Source organism: Lathyrus oleraceus, chromosome 6 (assembly GCF_024323335.1).
Source record: "Lathyrus oleraceus cultivar Zhongwan6 chromosome 6, CAAS_Psat_ZW6_1.0, whole genome shotgun sequence".
Classification (NCBI taxonomy): Eukaryota; Viridiplantae; Streptophyta; class Magnoliopsida; order Fabales; family Fabaceae; genus Lathyrus; species Lathyrus oleraceus.
The window spans coordinates 478656764-478662110 of record NC_066584.1 but is presented as its reverse complement, the minus strand read 5'-3'; the positions used below and the strand labels follow the sequence as shown (position 1 = coordinate 478662110).

The 5347-nt window shown below is 39.4% G+C and overlaps 1 pseudogene; it reads right to left on the bottom strand.

Moving 5' to 3' along the window:
* Window positions 1-4235: 4235 nt before the first annotated feature.
* LOC127099110 (uncharacterized) lies at window positions 4236-4335 on the bottom strand (annotated as a pseudogene).
* Between the last annotated feature and the right edge of the window lie 1012 nt (window positions 4336-5347).

The window sequence follows — 5347 nt, the reverse complement described above, 5'->3', positions numbered from 1 at the left end:
TCTGCAAGGTGTTTGTAAGGGGAAAATGCGTGAAATTCTCACCAAGTGTCATCAACAAGTTTCTAGGAAGAGGAACGGATGGAGGAATAGACCTAGAGACTACAGACAATGAGGTCTGTAGGGTTATCACAGCCGGCCAAGTTAAGGAATGGCCTAATAGGAATCACTTATCTGCTGGAAAGCTCAGTGTTAAATATGCCATCTTGCACAAGATTGGCTCGGCTAATTGGATTCCTACTAATCATGTCTCTACCATCTCCATTAATCTTGGAAAAATCATTCATGCAATTGGAACAAGGCTGAACTATGATTTTGACAAGTTCATATTTGATCAAACCATTAGACATGCTTCTATAAGTGCTGTGAAGTTACCCATTGCCTTCCCCTCCCTTATTTGTGGCATTATCCTGAGCCAACAACCAGGCATTTTGAGTACAAGTGACATTCCAAGCAGCAGAAAATCCCCTCTGTCCATTCACTATAAGCTGTTTGAGGGTAGTCATGTCAATGATGTCATGACATCTGCCAGAAGGGAGTCTACATCTCAAGGGAGCTTGGTTGATCAGCTAAAAGAAACCTGCAAGGAATTGGAAAATGGTATAAGGGTGGCCAAGGCTAGAAAAGAAGCTTTAGAAGTTCTGATCTGTAGCCTGGAAAAGGAGGAGTTAGAGAAGGCTGGTAAGGACTCAGATGGAAAAGCACAATCTAGTGGCTGCTCTGGAAGCTCTGAGTGTTTTGAAGATGAAGATGAAGGTGAAGGTGATACTTCTTCTTCTGATTAATGGTTCCTGCCTGAATTGAAGACTGGGAGGTGTGGTGGAAGCTGGGCTGCTGTGTGGAAGGTTGTTGTCTTGATTGTTTTTTATGTATTTTGTGGCAGTCCTTATTGATGCCTGTTATGTAATATTTAGGGCTCTTAATGAGTTCCTTGGATTTGTTCATTATTCCAGCTATCACAGCTGTGTTTAATGATGGTGTGTACTTCCTGAATATTTTGTTTTAACTTGCTTAATGTTATAACATCTGATCTAACATTCTTTGCTAGGCTAATAGACATTTATTTTGTCTAATTGGTCACCTTTGGTCAATTTTGACTAAAAAGGGGGAGAAGTGCTTGATATGGAAGCTGATGTGGAAGTTGTATGTGGCTGGACAGAAGGACAACTATTATTGAAAGAAGTGCACAGGTGTTAAAAAAAATATTGTTCTGTTTGCAGATGTCAAAGAGGATGTCTGATATGGTGCACAGGTGTTGATGTTGAAGCAGATGTCAGTATGACATTCTGGCTGGTACAAGTACTGGAGTTCAGTAGCTGTTATGATTGTTGTATGCACAGATTTAGGGGGAGAAGGAGTACCCTTGTGCATTGTGTATTTGTGTGTCTTACTAGTTGCATCCATAACTAGTAATTCTGTTTGTTGCACAGATTTAGGGGGAGGAGAAGTACCCTTGTGCATGTGTGTATTACTAGTAGCCATAACTAGTAATTGTTTTGCTTCTGCTGCTGATTAAACTTCTGTTATGTTGTTTAACTGCTGATAGTTTACCTTGTGAACAAAAAGGACAGATATATGTTTTAGCCAAAATTTGCCAAAGGGGGAGTTTGTTGATTCTAAGTGTTGGCAGCAATTTTGGTAAAACAAAGAGTGTTCACAAGATGTCATGTGTGATGTCTTAACATGAGATATCCTATGTACCTGCTGGAGTTCAAGAACATGTGCATGCAGGATTGTTTCAGAATGCCACATACAATGCCATGGCTTCTGATATTGGATGTACCTGCTGGAGCTTAGATGAAAGACATGTGATAACACGAAATTATATCATATTTTAGGACTTAATTCCATTAAATTCTATGACTATTTATTTCTGTTTACTGCATTTTATGAGATATTACGTGGTATTTTCTTCCTATTTGTCTCAGGTAGTCTATTTTGAAGAACAAGTGAAAATGGAAGAAAAGGAGGTGCAAAAAGGAGAGAAAAAGAACCAAATGCCAAAGCCCATCCCAAAGCGCAAAACATAAAGGCACAGCCTTGTGACGGACGTCACAAGATGCGTGACGAGCGTCACGCAAAACAGCCTTGTGACGGACGTCACACATGGTGTGACGAGCGTCACACCATTCCACTATCTTTTTGGCGCAAGTAACGCCCTCAGAAGACTTGAAGAGACGTTGAGGAGTTTGTTGAGGAGTTTGTGTCTTATATCCACGCCATGCATTTAGCCACGTTGAAGACGCTTGGGAAACGAAAAGCAGTTACCAACACCAATATAAATAGCTACTTCAAAGACCTAAAAGGGTTCCTCGGTTTTTCCACGCTCACACTGCCGAAGCTTTTCCAATTTTCTTTCGTTTTTTCGCTTCTGCAATTTTCTTTTCCAGCAACTTAACATTGTTTATTTATTTATTTCTTTTGCAAGTTCTACGTTTTTTTTCCCTTGCAATTTACCTTTCCCTTTTTAGCATTTAGATATTTTTCGCATAATAGTTTCTACACCGGAAACTATTGTGTAACTTTTTATCGGATCTAACCTTACGTTAGATTCTAGTTTTATTTTCTTGGTTTAATTTATTGTTTAATTGAAGAATCCAAGAACAAATCCTACCGGCTTGTGGTGGAGTGTTCAAGACTATTGTATTACGCATTCAGGTTCTTTAATCATTATTTAATGTTTTGTTTTATTATTTATTTATATTATCTGCCTGGAATGGGTCTGTTTATGCATGATATGTATTCTGGTTCATTTAGCATGTCTAGCTAATTCGCCTAGATATCGGTATGTAAAGTAAGTAGAATAAGGGATCAAGACTGAGTCGGTCTATTTAAACTTAAAATTAAAATCAATCTTTTTACGGTCTCAACCTACAGGTTTAATAACAAGATTTTTTACAAAAGTAAAGGACATAAAGAAGTTAAAATCAATAGAGCGAGAGTTTGAGGTTTTAACTGGACAGTGTAAGTTAGGCATTAATTCTAGATCAGGGCGAGAGCAAGTTTTAGAGTTAATTAAATTCTGACATTTTCCAAAAAGTATTTTTAAAGATTGAATGTGAGGACGAGAGTTAAGCATTTGGATTTAATTATATAACCTAAGTCAACAGAGCGAGAGTTTGAGATAAGGGTGTTTAAAACGGTCAGTATTTTCTTAAGAAGAGTTTCTGCAACTTTATTGCTTTCAAAAAGTGGTTTTTGACTTAATTATAAGTGACAGCTACATTAATATAAAATCATGGTTTATTCAACAGAGCGAGAGTTTGAGATAAAACCTTTAACCAATAAAGTTAACCGAAACGATTTATTTTAAAACCAAGAAACCGACAAAGACTTGATTCCCTAGTTTTGACGAACTACATACCGATATCCGTTTTATTAATATTTAAGCTAGATCTTAGTTTAGCCTTTAGTCTTTCCCCAAACAATCAAACATTTTTCACCTTAGCTTTACATAGTAACCTTAGATAACGGTATATCGATTCATAAGTCCCTGTGGGATCGATATCTTTTAAAACTACGCGATAGAACTGTGCACTTGCAGTTTGTATACCAAATTCGACTCATAAAGTCGCGATCAAGTTTTTGGCGCCGTTGCCGGGGACTTTTATTTAATCGATATCGTAACTCTTCCGTTACGCTGTAGAGACTAAGGTTTCTTTTTCTTCTATTCTTTCTTTCGTTGATTTATATGCCACGCACTCGCTCACAAGGCGAACCGCTCTATTTACGAATCAACGATATCGAACTATATCTCCGAGTCTTACGACGAATTCGGGAATATCGTGCTGCAAACAATCTCCCTCCTGTAGAACTTCCTGATTTCAAAAACCTTTTTCCTTCGATACCCGAGATGGCAGAACCAGCTCGTGCTCTTAGAGATTACGCCGCTCCATCGCAAGATGAGCCGCATTCAAGTATTGCTCCGCCCGCAATCGAAGCAAACAACTTCGAACTTAAACCTTCGCTGTTGCAGGCTGTGCAACAGAACCAATTCTCTGGAAATCCTACCGAGGATCCAAACCTTCATTTATTCGTATTTGTCCAATACGCTGATACTGTTAAAGCTAATGGTGTCACTTCAGAGGCAATTCGACTTCGTCTTTTTCCTTTCTCATTAAGAGATAGCGCTAGAAGATGGCTTCAATCTCTCCCTTCCAACTCAGTCACCACATGGAACGAGTTGAAGAAAGTTTTTCTTGCCCGATATTTTCCGCCAAGCAAAACAGCTATGTTAAGAGCCCAGATAAACGGATTTAAACAGAAAGACAACGAGTCTCTTTTCGAAGCATGGGAAAGATACAAAGACATGATGAGACTTTGCCCACACCATGGTTTGGAAGACTGGTTAGTAATTCATACATTTTATAATGGTCTCTTATACAACACAAGGTTAACAATAGACGCCGCTGCAGGTGGTGCATTAATGAACAAACCTTATGCTGATGCTTACCAGCTTATCGAGAGCATGGCCCAAAACCACTATCAGTGGGGAACCGAACGAACAACGGTGGAAAAACCTCAAACGAAAACTGGCATGTACGAGATAAGTAACCTTGATCACGTTAATGCAAAAGTGGATGCTTTGGTCCAGAAAATTGAAAGTCTAAACGTATCACCTCCAGCCGCCGTGGTTGCTATAACTCAGAATTGCGAGGTCTGTGGAATCCAAGGTCACACTCCTGCGGAATGTCAACTCTTGACTGGAATCCAAGCAGAGCAAGTAAACTATGCTCAAGGAAGCCCTTACTCGAATACCTATAACCCAAATTGGAAGAACCATCCAAACTTTTCATATAAGAGCAATAATGCTTTGTACGCACCTGGACAGTCTCCGAATCAAGCCCCAGCTATACCTCCGGGATATCAGAAACCGAATCCATCCATGCCTAACAATAACACCCCTAGGAAATCCAACTTAGAAGTCATGATGGAAAACTTTATAGCTTCCCAACAACAAACCAATAAAGATTTCTTAAACCAGAACATACACACTGGCGAACAACTTAAACAACTAGCAAGCAAAGTAGATGCCTTGGCTACCCATAACAAAATGCTGGAAACACAAATATCACAAGTAGCCCAACAACAAGCACCTACTGCTGCCCCAACTGGTACATTCCCTGGACAGCCCCAACCTAATCCGAGAAGCCAAGCTCATGCAATTATATTGAGAAGTGGAACGGAAGTGGAAGGACCGTCTGATCCAAGGATAGAAAACCAAAACCCTAAGAAATCAAATGAGGAAAGTGAACCTAAGGAAAAGGAAGAGAGTAATAAGGAAACCCTAGAAAAGAAGGAACCTTATGTACCTCCACCACCTTACAAACCACCTATACCTTACCCTCAA